The sequence below is a fragment of the Rhyacophila brunnea genome, unplaced genomic scaffold, assembly GCF_057557595.1.
Source record: "Rhyacophila brunnea isolate RB1 unplaced genomic scaffold, BYU_Rbru_1.0 scaffold_4, whole genome shotgun sequence".
Taxonomy (NCBI): Eukaryota; Metazoa; Arthropoda; class Insecta; order Trichoptera; family Rhyacophilidae; genus Rhyacophila; species Rhyacophila brunnea.
The window spans coordinates 34,526,396-34,543,579 of NW_028233068.1; the positions used below are offsets into that span (position 1 = coordinate 34,526,396).

A 17,184-nucleotide genomic window follows, 5' to 3' on the forward strand; every position below is an offset into this window, starting at 1 on the left:
TTTTAAACCTCCCCCAAACTATTAACTCACCAATCTTGGATGGTGATTATAGAGATATTATCACGACTAAACCATTGTGTGTAGGTACACGGAAAATTAACCTCGTGGTCAGTCGAATATTTCAATTCCGAAATATTTTTCACTATTTCTTTATTTAGTTTATGGTTTCTACATTATTTTTGTCTGTACATTCTATATATTATTCAAAATTTTAAATGTTTCTTATAATATTTACACTTTACAATTAGTATAATATTGTGAAGTCATCATAATTATTAGTTTTATTCATTATCACTGTGAATATTTTTAATAAGCTTGTGAATATCTTCAATTTACTAAGTGCAATTGCCACGCGGTAAAATGCACGGGTACCTAATGTGTGATATTGTTTCATATTTTATAATATATCATTACTATATATCGTCACTGTTCTGGCAGAAGACACTAATTCGAAAAAATGACATACTGAGTTAGTAATACCAAAATGTTCCTTATTTCAAGCTTAACCGTCTGGAAACCTTCTTAATAAATAAACAGTCTTTATTTTAAAGTCATCCTTTTTACGATTACTTAATAAACTCACATGATAGACCATATCAATCATTTTACCAACTTCAAAGTGAAATTACTCAAAACTAGTATTCTCCAATTAGTGTGTTCTGCCAGAACAGATACGATATTATTATGTATAATATAATACAGTTTTTTTTATGCACTGTTATAAATGCAATCATCATTAGCTGTATAATCAGGTATGGATCTTGGTGGCCTTTCGAAAAGGCTTTCTTGAATTTTTTTTAGATACCTAAAGTTAATCATACATACAATACTATTTAGTAAATTATTATCTGGATCCAAACAACAACTGAAAAAGATTCACATACATTTACAGAGCCGGAATTCGTGACCCACGATTTCAAAGGCGAATATTCTATCATAGTCACACTTTATCATAAAACAATACTAAAATCTAATTGATAATTAATACAACATATAAAAATATTACAGATAAAAACCCTTAAAAATATTTAATTTATCACTTAGTCACTACTTTTAGTTGGGTTTAACTTTTCCTTTTTGGCCAAAATAATTTTATCATTATTTTTTTCAAATCACAATTATGAAAATTGACCTAATATATTATAAAACAATTATATTTGTGTTATACTATATATTAAAACCTCAGTCAACTGAGCTTTGCAGACGACATTATTGTTTTTGTAAAGACTTTCAGAAATGGATGCAAAATCTTGCAAATACAAACCACAAGGTAGGTTTGAAGGTCAACAATGGCATGGAGTTCATTTTGGTTTCTGAATAGTATCTTCAACGTGACCTTCTATTGCGTATTCTCATTCATTGCTGACTAGTTAATTACCACAAATCGGTCACTACTAAAGACACGCCTGGCGTAAAGCAATTAGCATAGTAATTCAATGTGATAATTAACTAGTCTACAGTAAAAGTACAATCTAATGGTCACGCGCCTGACGCGTTTTTAGCGGTAAAAGGCTTAAGCTTTAAAAGATCAACCAACGTATGCTACGCTCACATATTTATATGAAAAATGGATCTTTAACCCAAAAAAATTAAACTAATGCAAGTAACAAAACGCGGCATGAAAAACCAATGGAAAAGGAGGCATACAAAAGTATGTGAGATGAGAAAGATCACCAAGCAGATACAATGGCAATGAGTTGATTTGTTGCTCGGCGAGTAAACAACCGATAGAGAAATGCCGTCATACAGTGTTGAGTACTATGCTGCAAAAAGCGTGGCAGTATGCGCCAGTCACGAACCAAGGACCGGGAAGAGTACAAGAAGCTTAAGGAGACCAATCGATCTAGTAAGTCGACCCCGGTTGAAGATGATGAAATAATCAGAAGTATACGTACAAAATATTTTGCATTCATACAATCTCTATTCTATTTTATTATATTTTACTGTACTTTTGTAAGCGATTTACTCATTTATATATGATAACTCCATTATAGTACCTAGGTACTCGTATTTAGATTTTTATTATGTTGGTTACACCATATTTGATAAAGGTAGTTGGATTGTTTTAAAAAATAGTTAGCGTGTAGGGATATTATATAATTAACATAAACATTGTTTTAAAACCATTTACTTTATTGATACTATTTATATTTATAAGGCATTTATGTCGTTATATAAGAGTACTTGTGACCTGTTTTAGTACAAGAAACACATTCAAATACAAAGATATGTTTCCGTCTCATAAATATCTACTTTTCTTTTTTTGAGAGAATATTCGTATATGAAAGGGTTTCCTCTCTCAATCATGCATAATGCATACTGATAAATGCAAAACTTGTTAAGGGACACCTGCTTAACTTTAAAAAAACATGTCACAACACGTTTTATGCTAATCATATGTGCACGGTATCTTTTCAAGTTGTTTACAAAATGTATCGTATCAAACTGAGATTATAAAGAGTTTTGATAATAATTCAATTTAAACAAGAAAACACATTAAAACTGTCAGCTTACATGAATTTTAGCTAGTAATCATTCCAGTTCTCACCCTTAATGGCAGAAGTACCGTATAAATGTCAAAAATTAAGAACTTTGAATGTTAGTATCTAAGCCGGAACAACCCGTTTAGTTTGTAGGATATATATTTATGGTTATATTTCATCCCCATAATATTATAATTGAAAGCATGATAATCACATAAATTATTTTTAAACAAAAAATTGTATTATTTTATTCGATCTAAAATTGAGAGTAAAACCATTTTATTCTCATAAGATTATCAGTTTTATTTTTTGCGTTTTATCAACACGTGCATTATGCATTTAATTTAATATTAATCTAAAATGATATATTGATTAATTTGCAATTTTTTTTAGTTTTTATTCCACTTTTATTAAATAATAAATTTGGACCGTTTTTGTCCACCTCAAAGGGACATTTTCAACTGAATAATATTTATAAAACATAAGTATTTACCAAAACAAAATATAAAGGCGACACAAATAATTTTCCAATACATAGCATTATCCGTCCAATAGTAAGTGCTTTGTCATTAACAATTAAATTAAAATTAAGGAGATTGGATATTAATATTTCTTACTAGGTACATCATTAAGGATGACACTACACAAAATATTCTAAAATTAATAAACAACACAAAACAAAAAATGAAGCAAAAAGCATTTACAATATCATTTCAATATATTATAACACAAATATTTATGATTAGTCACAAATTTGATTAACAATTCATTTATAAAATTTACAATCAAAATAAATATAAAAGACAAACGAATATAAACGAAAATATGAGTCAATATTAATAACAAATAAAATTTAACAATAAATAATAAATAATGTACAGTCTATAAAGTTGTGTTCAATCAATAAGACAATCTCAAACATGAATTGACAGTTAACACAATAAAAGAAACTAAAATGATATAGTCAAAAATATTCGTTAAAACCTTCTATTGACGTTTGCAAATGACTTGGAAAAATTGCAACATTTTGAAATCTGATTTGTTATAATAACAACTCAATATCTATCACAAAGTAATAGTTAAAGAAAACTTCAAACGTCCATCTTGCAATATTAGTCTTTTGAATCGCTGATATTTTAAAATTAAATCACATGTCGTATTTCTGATGTTCGTAACAATTTATTTTGGCTTCAAAAACTTTTAATTTCAATTTTTCCTAGCTGTTATAACATACATAAGCGTTTTTGCGATTGTTTTTCCTTATTTTATAGTTATATTATGGTATATTATAAGCAATACATCTGGTCTTGATCATGCCTTTCTCGGTTGGTATTTTTGATCCGTACGCTTTTCCTGTGGGTACCTATTTTTGATTAATGCATTCTACGTCGATAGTAAATAGCAATGTCACTCAATCAATGGTGCAAATAATTTTCAGATTAAATTTTCCAAAGCTTTGTTGAAGCAAAGGCAGGCTTGAAAATTCATGCATAACAAGCGATATGGTAATTATTGTATTTTTTTATGTAGGTACCTATCATATTTCAATATTTTAAATATCGATGTTGCTATGGTATTGAACGTTATAATTCCTTAACTGTTCATCTTACATTTTATAATAAAAATATATATAATATTTCAAAGTAATTATGTTAACATATAATATTGCACAGTCGGAAGCCAACAGCGGTGGAGTGAGGTTGTACAACTTCGCTTGCGTATTCGTGTCGCTACTCGCCTGGTTACTCGCGAACGGTTATAAATACGGGATACAACAAAAATATTATTGTTTGTAAATGAATTTGACAATAAACTCAACATGTGTGGTCCCATGTGATTTTGACAATCAGTGCCAGTGCTTGAGAAAAAGTGAAAAATATTTATTGTTGCACGGATAGTGCACTTTGTGCGGGGAGTGCGTCAAACGCTGTGAAGCGAGGGGTTGTCCACACTGTTTTTTGTTCACACTATTGCGCGAATTCCAAGACCGCGTGAACGGCAAAAACAATAAAATGGAAAACACCACAATGGAAGTGAATGAAACCAAAAAATCGAAGAAGAAAAGAAACGATGATGAAGAGGAAGTGGTTGGAGAAAAAGAAGAAGAATGGCAGACGGTGACCTCTGGAAAAAAACCCAGAAGAGACTCTGGGGTCACTCCAAAGGGAAACCAAAACATCGTCATGATAGCGACGGGAAGTAAAATTCCATTAAAGTTAAAAATAGCGCAGATGCTGCATAAGGCAGGAGTAAAAGTACAGAAAATTTACAATAAAAATTTAAAGACGTACATCCAAGTAGAAGACGAAAAAGAAGCAGATAAAGTGAAACAAGCTGGAGAACTCAAAGATCTCGGTTTTGTGACCAAAGAGAATGACTCCTGCTCTTATGGAGTAATAAGAAAAGTCGATATTGATATGGACCTCCAAGAACTGCAAATGGAAATCAAAAGTGATGCAAAAGTAATCAACCTTAAGAGGTTGACAAGAAAAGGTGATACAGGAGAGCTGACAAAGACCTCGTCAGTCAGTATTAAATTTGGGGAGAAAATATTGCCGAGAACAATTTACATATATGGAGTCTCTTTTGCTGTAGAACCGTATGTATTCAGGGTTATGCAATGCTACAAATGCTGGCGATATGGACATATCGCGAACAATTGCGGACGTACAGTAGAAACGTGCCCTAAGTGTGGTGAAAACCACAAAACCTGCGAAAAAAATGAGGAAATTACGTGCATCAATTGCAAAGGTAACCACGCGGCAAACAGCCAAAAATGCCCAAAGTGGCAAGAGGAAAATAATTGCAAAGAAGCAATGAAAAAAATGAACATACCTTTCAAGGAAGCAAAAAAAAATATGTTAAATAATAGCTATGCTGACATATTAAAACAAAAAAAAATCGTAGGAAGAGATGAAAGCGAAACAATTCAAAAAACTAAGGAAATCAAAAAGAAAGAAGAAGCGGTGGTAGAAGCTTCAGGCTCAACAATAATAGCTACAGGTAGTGGCGTAAAGCCTACAAAAAATAAGAAAAATTCAAAGGGGAAGACAGAGGTTAACGCGATGGGAGAAATTATGAAAGTCTTGCTGAAAGGGGGAGACTGGCAGCAGATCATTAAACAACTAATAATTAAAGCAGTGGACTGGGTATGCAAACAATTCAAAGAAGGACACTTAAAGGAAATTCTAGGAGAGGTTCTGGAGCAAAATGGATAGTAAAAAACAAATTAGGATTTTACAATGGAATGCCAGAAGTATGAAGCAAAAAAAGGATGATATAGAACTCTACTTAATAAGACAAAAAATTTCAATAGCATTAATCTCAGAGACTTGGCTGAGGTCTGAATTAGACTATCTGAAATTCAATGATTACACGATGTATAGAAAAGACAGAGGGGATGGTTACGGAGGAATAGCGATTCTGGTGCATAAAACACTGGCGTCTAAAGAAAAGACCCTACAAGGCCTTCCAACTGAACTGGAGGCATGTCAAGTCGAAATCAGAGGGACACAAAAACTAAAAACAGTGACAGCAATATATTGTAAACCCAATGTTACCATTCGGAAAAACGCATGGAGCAGGCTCTTCGATCAAATGGGAGAGGGATCAATTATGGGTGGGGATTTCAATGCACACCACCCAATGTGGGATCATATACTTCGAGACGCAAGAGGAGAGGATGTCGCTGACGTATGCCTTGACTCTGACTTAGTAGCGATTAACAATGGACAAAGTACCAGGGTCGCCCCTCCAAATCAGAGAGGAGCGGCACCGGATATAACATTTATCTCCAACGAGCTGGTACTGGAAACCGATTGGAAAATAGACTCCGATACGATGGGCAGTGACCACTTACCCATTATCATCGAGTTTGTGGAAAATCAATGCCAAACAGAAATCATCCCAAGAAGAAATTACCCTAAAGCAAACTGGGAACAATATCGAGAAATAATCTCAAGTGACATAGACAGACTTACAGAACCTACCAGAGATGCACAAGTAGAGTATGATAAATTGGAGGCAATATTGAATAATGGGGCAAATTCAAGCATTCCGAGACTCAAAGTATGCAGTCACCCAAACTTTAGACCAAAACCATGGTGGAACTCCGAAGTATCAAAGACAATCGCTGAGAGAAGGCTTGCCTATACTCGCTTCAAAAAAATCAGTTCCACAGAAAACTACCTAGAACTAAAGAAAAAGCAAGCCACGACTCGAAAAGTAATCCTAAAAGCCAAAAGAGAAAGTTGGAAAACATTTTGTGACTCCGTCAACTCGGAAACTTCCTACTCAGAAATGTGGAGAAAAATGAGTTGGATGAAGGGCAAATCGGGAAACAAATTCAATAATCAACTGGATGAAAGCATGGCGTCACTCCTCCTTCAACAACTAGCAAGTAAAAGTGACGAAATGAAGGAAGAAATCGCAGAACAGGAAACATATAATCCTAATGATACAATGAATGAAATTCTTACAGTGGCGGAACTAAGATCAGTAACCAAAAATAAAGACACTGCCCCCGGCATGGACGAAGTTTCATATTCCATGATCGCTCAGCTGCCAGAGATCGGAAAAAATAAACTAGTGGAGATATTCAACTTAATCATGGAAACCGGCAAAGTCCCTAGGCAATGGAAGGAAACGATGATTATCCCAATCTTAAAACCAGGGCGAGACCCTACCCTAGTGTCGTCAGTCAGACCAATTGCACTCATATCATGCATGTGCAAAACGTTCAACCAGATGATTGCAAGAAGAATCGAATGGTTTGCAGAGAAAAAACAACTATTTCATCACAATACTACGGGATTCAGAAGGCAAAAGTCGACTCTGGAGAACATAGGCAACCTAGTACTAGACATCAATGCAGCACAGGTCAAAAACGAAGTAACCCTGACAACATTCCTGGACATCCAGGATGCGTATAATAATGTGCATGTGAAAGAAGTGTCAAGGGTGTTGAATGAATGGGGAATCGGTGGGAAGATCACTAAATATCTTAAGCAGTATTTAAATGAAAGAAAAATCACCATGTGCATTAATAATGAAAAGAAGAGTACGGTATGCTCAAGAGGCCTTCCGCAAGGAGACCCCTTATCCCCATTACTATTCAACATTCTTACAACTGACATATTAAAGTTAATGACGAGGGTCAACATTGTACAATATGCAGATGATTTCGCACTTTTTTGTTCGGGAAAAAGAGTAGATGAATGTCAAAGGTTAATGCAGAAGAGTCTTGACGAAATGAAATTATTATTGGAAACGCGAGGCCTCAAAGTAGCTCCCAGCAAAACTAAGGTGGTTCTTTTTGCCAGAGGCAAGAGACAAAACCAGCTTAACTTAAAAATCGACGGCACTATAATAGAAAGAGTAGACACTTATAAATTTTTAGGTATGAACCTGGACTATAGACTAACGTGGAAGCATCATATTAGTAATTGCGCGAATAGCCTGACACAACCTCTGAACATACTCAAAGTACTCGCGGGAGGTGGGTGGGGCGTACACCCCATTCATATGAGAAGGTTATACACGGCACTCATTAGAAGCCGATTAGATTACGGGAGCATGTTTTACCACTCCGCCGCCGAAACTAATTCGGTGAGGCTAGACCGCATCCAGTCCAAAGCATTAAGAATATGTGGAGGATTTATCAGGACAACACCCATTCACGTGCTCCAAGCGGAACTCAGCGTACCTCCACTGAATGTCAGGAGATGGGCACTGGCTACCAAGACATGGATGAAGTGGAAATCTATAATAGATAACCCCATATTGGCAAAGGTGAAACTCCTATACGAGCTTGTTGAAAGCAATACATACTATGAGAAAAGAAAGCTCCCTCTACTGGTAGGAATCCTAAAAGCCACAGAAAGTTGTGAGGTATTAAATACAAAATGCCTAGGTATGTATTCGCTGAGGAGGCCAGTTGGTGCCTACGACCTCAGCTCTGTTATCCAACTAGAGGTCAAAGGAATAGACAAACCAAAACGGAGCATAGTATCCGATAAAGGAAGAGAGCGTGTCGAAAAAATGCTGACAGAGAGGTACGCAGGATGGAGCCACCTTTATACAGATGGATCCAAAGATCAGAATAGAGCAGGAGCAGCTCTTATGATACCAGAAGTAGGTATAAACAAGAGCTGGAAGCTAAACCCAGCAATACCAATAATGACGGCGGAACTCATCGCGATAAACGAAGCAATTAAATACACTTTAAGCGATGATTTCTCGGCGCAATCCGCTGTCATTTTAACAGACTCTAAAAGCGCTTTACAACATCTTGCCACAGCAACTCGCTCACATAAAAGTAAAACCATAGCATACCACATCCTTGACCAGATCGACGCCAAGAAAAATAGAGGAGGAGATCTATGCCTTCAATGGATCCCATCGCACATGGGCATTGAGGGAAATGAAAGGGCAGATGAGCTGGCAAAGGTAGCCGGCCATTCAGGGGTACCATATCAGTGGATACCAGAAAACCTGGACTGGAATGAGGCTATAAAGAAAATGTGCCATAGTATGTGGATAGATTTTCACCATAGGGCATCATTAGAAAAGGGGAAATGGAGTAAGTCGATTCTACCAACACCACGAGAGGTGCCCTGGTTTGTAGAGTCTTCTTTGACGAGGAATGAGCTTAAGTTAATACTGAGGCTAAGAACAGGGCACACCATGGGCAAGAGATTTGATGTCCTCATGGGAAGAAGCGAATCGCAGCTCTGCGATGAATGTCATGTTTTAGAGGACATTGTACATATAGCACTGCAATGCCCCAAATATGAAGTTCACAGAGTACAGCTGCGAATTGCAGATATCTATGAGAATGTCGACGAATTGAAGGGTGTCCTGGCGGTGGGTAAGACGGAAGAGTTAGGCAAAATTGTAAAGTTATTTAACAGAATAGGAGTGAGGACCTGATCGACGGATCCCCTTCTAGAAGAGAAGAGGCGATATGACAGCGAGTCGCAGTCAAAGCCTCGGTAAAATCACAAAAAAAAAAAAAAAAACATATAATATTGAATGCAAAAAATAGTAAATGAATCCTGAGACAGTAATAAATATTAAACTGTTATAAAATAATATGTACATCTTATCATTGGAAATAATACAATGATTGACATAATATTTCGCAGGTTCTGCTGCATCATGAGGCTTGATTCTTAATTTTAGAGACGCCGTTTAAAATCGCAATATATTAGTATTGATAGATAAATTATATGTGGTGTGATGATGAAATGTCGATTACCAAATGAAAAAAGACAGCGCATCATAAATACATAATATACATCTTTCCTACGAAGTATGTAATACAGTTAAGAGCATAAGCTCCTAAATTTAGCCTACAATGTATATTTATGACCTTTATGAGTCACGGCTAAAACTATTAATTTATCTTAATAATAATTTTATGACAATATAAAACATGTCTCAAATCTAATGACCTAGAAATTCTGGTTTTTGTAAGTATTGTAAAAAAGAATAATGTTGAAAAATTAATATTTTTACGCTATGTGGATAATTTGAAAAATGAACCACCTTTATCGAATTGCTAATGATTAGGAAACATGCGAGCTTTACTATAATTCCAACACATATTTTGTTGAAATAGTTATTTCAATATGCAATAAAACTTATCGACCCACATTCTATGCAATGGCATTTTTTAGGTTTGAAAGTAGCGATTGATACACTTTTTAAAAAGTCAACCTAGTCATTATCATCATCAGTCTGAATGAAGGTCTCTCAGAAGAATTTTATTATCCTTCCCATGCATTGCATTACTATGTACTTAAGTTCATCCAGCAACCTCTATCTATATATACATTTCGAACGTTTTCTACATATCGGGGAAGTACTTACTACTGGATGATGATTGTCTAGTGTCTATTGTCTAGTGATTGTCTTTTATTCGAAGAATGTATCATACGCATTTCCAATTGAGGATTTTATTCCACTTTTTTTACATTGCATCGTATTGTTTATTCCTTTATTAAGATAATAATAGTATATAAATAAAAAATAGCCAAACAATGGGTGTTTACTAGTTACATACAGCAACCCAAATATCAATTGTCAACTGGATATCATAATAATATGAAGTATTAGCCGACCACGTACAAAATGGATGCATGGAGGACGCCCTCCTGGGAGACCAAACAACTCATTTTTAAAACTATCATACGAGTAGTTCAACGTGCATGGAAACGTAAAAGTTGGATATGAAGCAAAAAGACCACAAAAAAATAATAGACAAGGATGTAGACAAAAGTACGCAATACTAAAATGGCAATGGCTTAGACACGTCAAAAATTAGAAAAAAAGATAGAAAAGTTCTGAACAAACAGTCATATAGTGATAGCCTTTAAACCCGTTTCATACAATAGCAGATTGACTTCAGCTGATGATGATAATGACTAATCTATTTTATTTAGGTACTTATGTGTTTATAATATCTCCACTTCTTCACTGGCAGTACGAATACCCATTACACTAACGTGATATCATTTAAATGTTTGAATTCTTAAATTAAATAAAAAATCATCAGGTTCGTATAATTTTTACTATGCTTAATATCATTACAGAATACAATCGAAATTTTACTTTTTGCTTTTGACGTGGGTGTACACATACATATATTCATATAGCTACCCGAAGAAATGAACATTTTTCTAGTCGTAAAAACAGTTGCAATAAAATCCCAATACTATAAAAATACAAAAGAAAGGAGATTGAAAAAATGAGAATTTATTCTAACTGCTGAAAAAATGATCTTTCCATGAGAATAAAGGATATAAAAAACTACCATTTATTTAACGGTCAATCCGGACGATTACATTCCTGAAAACAATTCGTCTGACAATTTTTTTTTGTGTCAAATATTGTTCGTCACATGAAAACATCCAAACATAATATTGTTTAATATAATATTATCTAGAATTTATTATTTTTTAAATTTTATAAGGTTTTTAAAATAAAAATGTTCTTTTTCTAGGTAAATTTTGGAGTGTTAATGTAATACCCAGCAAAAATTATTATTAATTGACTATTCACAATACTGCAGAGATTATTATGCTACGCTTCTAACGATGGGTCTGAGTTTATATCTCACCAGCTAATTAAAATTTACATACAAGCTTACCAATTTTTCAATAAAAAATATTGCATATTTGTGCTCAGGGTATGTATGATAGGTGTAAAAACTAAAAGATTCGGTAAATCACTTAGAACTAATAATTATTAATGAAATTTTGTTATAATACCTGAAATGAATCTTTTTTTAAATGGTATAAAATTAATATATAAGTATTATAATTTATTTAATGGAAATATAATTTCAAATAATATAGCCGTTATTTTATTCTGAAAATTCATCAATTACTTCAATTATTATATTATTGTTGAAAAATTGGTTGGTGAATTGTATGGATTTACACTAAAATATTACTTTGCATAGACTGGTAATAAAAAAATCATATTTTCCGAAAATATTTCATCACAAATAATGAAAGTTTTACTTCCACATTTTCTATGACGTCTGGTTTTGTTGGGCGAAAATAGAAAATCGCAGAAATTACGTTCATAGACAACAGTAAAAAATCTGGGATATAAAATTACTTTTAACGTAATCTTTTATTGATTTTCAAATAATTATTAAATATAAACATAAAATATATTGTCCCAAAAAATAACTAGCAGCCGACGAAAAATATTTTTTTATTGACGTGACTAAGAATTCTGAATTATATATAATTATAAATTAGGCTAATTTAACGATAGAGCTTTATTAATGTATAAATTATATTATACATATAGTTATATTTACTACATATACAAATACACAGCTGAAAATAACCTAAATAAAGTTATTATAATTTATTTGTGTGTACCTAAGTATCTAAATTTATTATTCTAATGTTTATTTTTTTTAAACTAAATGATTCGTGTAATCCAGGCGTTAAGTTGGATTATAAATATTCATTTCATTGATGTGTTTGAATTTATTAAATATATCTCAAATAAAACCATTAGATATGGGAGATTGATAATATGTAGATAAAAATCCAACTATATTCTTTTGATATTTAAAAAAAATCAACTCTATCCAACTATTTTACTAACTAATTATCACTTTTTAGACTAGATAGGTAGGTTTGTTAGCATTATTCTTATTAGAAAATGCAAAAAAGGTCCGTTTATGATTGGAAAAACGTCGAACAGTAAAATCGAATTACGCAATTACGGTCACGGCCAAGCTGAATTATTCCATCTGAATTACTCCTACAATTTTCAGGTCCTGGAAGAAATCATCAGAATCTCGTAAAAGGGTTATGAGTCACGTGTGGAGCGTTTAGTTGGACGCGGCGAGAAAAGAAATAAAGTTTAAATCTTATATGGACCTGCCTCTATTCGGTATTGGAGTCAGGATTTTATTCGCACCACTTATAAGAGTATAAAAAAATATTATTACTAAAAGTAGTGATGATTTATACAGTCAATTTTAGTATTGATTTATCTTTATTTTAGTATATTTTTTTTACATAAAATATTAGTACAACTATTGGCACTTACGATGGGGTAGTGACAGAATATCTGCCTTTGAAGCAGTTGGTCGAGGGGTTGAATTTCATGTTAAGTAGTTTTCTGCTTTTATTTGGATACATATAAATGACGTAATAGTTTAAGGTGAGAAACAACCATTTTCCAAATAAAATATATGAAAAAGCGCACCCTTAGATGATGGCCTAGATAGGTAATACATTATAAAACTAATTAAATATAATATAAACATTAAATAATATAATGACCAAGACCATAATATATTATATAGGTATATTATACCAATAAAACTGATGTTTAAATGGATTACAATGAAAATTAAGTAGGTAGGTACCTAGTTACCATAATACACGAGATATTAATATTTTATATTTACATAAAATCACCATAATATTACTATGAACATTTAAATTTATTACGTACTTAATTTAGTAAATAATTAATTGTACTAATTAACGATGCAAATATTTACGTTGGAACGGTATAATAATAAATATAATCAAGTTACCAAAGTTGTACTAAAATATTATAAATCATTAATATTTTAATTTTTACAATAAATTTTCGACTTTAATTATTCTGGCGAAATACATAGTAATATGCGTGATGAGTGTTAATTAATTTGTAATCAGTAAGTGAGCATCCATAATCAACAAATTTTATTTACTATATCTAAAAAAATATAATAATATTAAGATGATATTTAAATATTCAACCAATGTATGAAAAACTCGTTAAAAAATCACGTATAAAACTACTAGCAAAAATGATTAAATCTGTCTACAAAGAATAATTGGATTTTGTAATAAATTTTGACTTCGACATAGATGAGACAGCATTTTTTTATAAAAAAAAATAGGAAACTAATACACTAAATAAAATAAAATACGTAACGATATCATAAACTTAAGCGTTGGCTGAGTTTACGACAAACGATGAAAAAGTTTTTATGTTTATTAAATTCACTGTCATTTGCAATATATATATATATATCGGTCTGAAATATTGTGTTTAAATAGTTGTTAAAGAAATGTGTTAAGTTAAACTTACACCTAAAATTTATTATGTTTGTTTTTTCTCCTGATAATTTTCAAAAATCATTCATTCGTGGTATTGCTCTTACACCGATGATGTACAGCACAGCACTATGCCAAACATTCTAGTTTCGGGCAAAATAGATGGTATACCAACCAGAGTAACCAAAATAAGAGTAATGCAAGTTAGGTAACTCCTGTTCTCAAAAACAGATAATCGTTAATGTTTGTCCGATTGTTTCGTCGACATGTACGTAACAATTGTTGAGCGGAATTAAACACATAACTTTCATCTAAGTGAAAAATTAGATAATTTATGTATTTTCCATTGTATTGCAGTAAAAAAATATTGGAAGGTAAAAATAAATTTCTGACATACTTATTTGAATGTATTATAGACACATTGTCTCTTCATTGTTGTTTTATCATTTAAGGGGGAGACGCATGCCAGCAGAGAACCTAGCGGAAATATACGAAGCTTGCAATTTGAGATTTTTTTTTAATAATTTACAATTTCAACTGTATTATTTAATAAATATGTATCCGAAAACATTAAAAAGATTTTTTATTTTTTTTTAAACTTAAAGATAAACTTACAATTGTAAAAAAAATTAATAAAATGTGAATTCGTTGCAGGGTCAAATCTTATTATTGCATTATATTTTATGGTCATAACTATCATTAAAATTTAGTTTATTAAGTTTTAGATTTTATGTAGTGTAGATTTTTGACTAATTCATCGTTTTAATATTTTTATATATATTTTAAAAAACATTGATTTTTATAAAAATATAAATGTGTATAACTTGAAATCCTTTTTATTTATATATATTATATATTTATATATCTATATTATATATATTAAATAAAAAGGATTTCAAGTTATACACATTTATATTTTTTTAAAAATCGATGTTTTTTAAAATATATATAAAAAATATTAAAACGATGAATTAGTCAAAAATCTACACCACATAAAATCTAAAACTTAATAAACTAAATTTTATTAATAAATATGGCTATAAAATATAATGTAATATAAAGATTTGACCCTGCAACGAATTCACATTTTATTACATTTTTTTACAATTGCCAGTTTATCTTTAAATTTAAAAAAAAAAAAATTTTTTTTTAGTGTTTTCAGATACATATTTATTAATTACTACAGTTAAAATTGTAAATTATCAAAAAAAAATCTCAAATTGCAAGCTTCATATTTTTCCGTTAGGTGCCTCTTTTCGCCTCTGATAGTATAAGCATCACCCTTAAGAAATGAATAAATGTGTTTTTTTTTATTTTTTTATGTTTTTATAATAAAGTATAGAAAGCGGTATATCAAAAAGCATTTTCCATAACGTCTCTTAATATGCTGGAATTATACGTTTAAATGTCTTCCAGAGTGATGTTATTATGCTGCTGGATGTTTTGGGGCGTCGGTATTAACATTCACCTGATTAGCCCCAAAGAAAAAAGTCTACTACTGTCAAATCAGACGAAAGTGGAGATCGATTGAAATATAAACTTAGTAAAATGGTCTGAATCTACGAAAAACTGACAGCAATTGCAACCACTCTGAATCAGAGCTGTTTTCTACATGCAATTTTCGATATCACTTAGTGACTACTCTAACTTTATTGCAATTGTCATCGTCAAAAGAATAAGGTCCAATTACCCTTTCAGATTACACAATAGTGCAAACTGTAACTGTGCAAAATCAGTAACATTCTGGAAATAAGTGATATATTGCTCGTTTTATCGCGAATTTCTCATATAAAAAAGCGCATTTGTATACTAATACTCTTGGCGTTAGAACAATGGCGCACTGATTTTTAAAGTCAAATTCAATGATTGGTATGTATGTGTTGTTTTATCATTTTTTTTAATAATCAATTTTAAAGAATCAACTTTATAAAATCGGAATAAAAGAAAATGATAGCAGTCATGAATTATTTAAGGAAAGTGGTTATTTGTTTTAAATTTAATTTAAAAAATAAATACTTCGAATATAATTTGATTTTTATTAACTATTTTATCATAATAATATATTCATGTACCTACTTATATACGAGTATAATAAAATCGAATTTTAGTTTCGGCTTTTTAATGTTAGAAGTCAAAAATATTTATAATAATAAATATAAAATGTCAACCAATATCGAGCATTCTAAGAATTTTTATTTAGACTCATGAGAACAAGCTCTGAATATCATTAATATAAAGCTTTCTAATATAAAAACATTTCTTATGTTCACGCGGTTTTGTTAATAATAATCCTATTCGAACATGGAAAAAATCTTAATAAACGTATTAAAGTTATCAAATAACATTAATGTGTTTTTATTTTTGTTTCAGAAATCGGAAAATTCATGGAAATCCAAGGCAATTTGAAGTCATGCGAGTGTAATAATTGGTAAGTGCTTTTTGTTTATGACACGGTTAATGTTAAGTTTATTAATATAATAACTGAGGGAAATAAAAATAATATACTTGAATAAGTAGGTTCTTTGAAAAATTACGTTTCCACTACATTACGTATTATAATGGATCCAGTTACATAATTCAATAATTTTGACATATTATTTTTCGAATAATTCAACAAACCTAATATCATTATGAATTAGGTACTAGAAAAAAAATAATAACCCTTAAGTTGGTATACTATTAATTTTAATTTCTCAGTACTGCCAGTATTATGAAAATGGTATAGATATAGATGCGAAACATACACAACATGCATACCTACCTGATTATGTACATTAGAGCTGAAAGTCTGGAAGTCACATATTCAATATTTTGCAGGAGAGCAGTTTTAACATAGTTAATCTAATCTAGTTAAAATACTCACTCGCGTTCGGACTAAAACTCCGTATGTTGGACTTCCGCACTTTGGCAATTAATCTTTTTACTAAAGCTTAAAGCAAAAATGACTTATATTGGACATCCACTCTTTCACCTCTTAAGTATAATAATTGGACTACCGTCGCTTTAGAAGTAAGTATTTTGAAAATGGACTCCCAAATTTTCATCATTAAGAGAACATGAATATACATTTAAATCTGCATACTTAACTCAAAAATAATAATATAAATGTGTCTTCC

At 31.5% G+C, this 17,184-nt stretch overlaps 1 protein-coding gene across 1 annotated transcript in view; it reads left to right on the forward strand.

The window, feature by feature from the left end:
* The window catches only part of 5-HT7 (5-hydroxytryptamine receptor 7), a 330,236-nt gene that overhangs the window by 186,471 nt on the left and 126,581 nt on the right, over positions 1-17,184 (forward strand). The window contains exon 3 of the mRNA XM_085954999.1: positions 16,439-16,496. The gene's annotated coding sequence lies outside the window, so the exon portion shown is untranslated. The remainder of the gene's footprint in view (positions 1-16,438; positions 16,497-17,184) is intronic.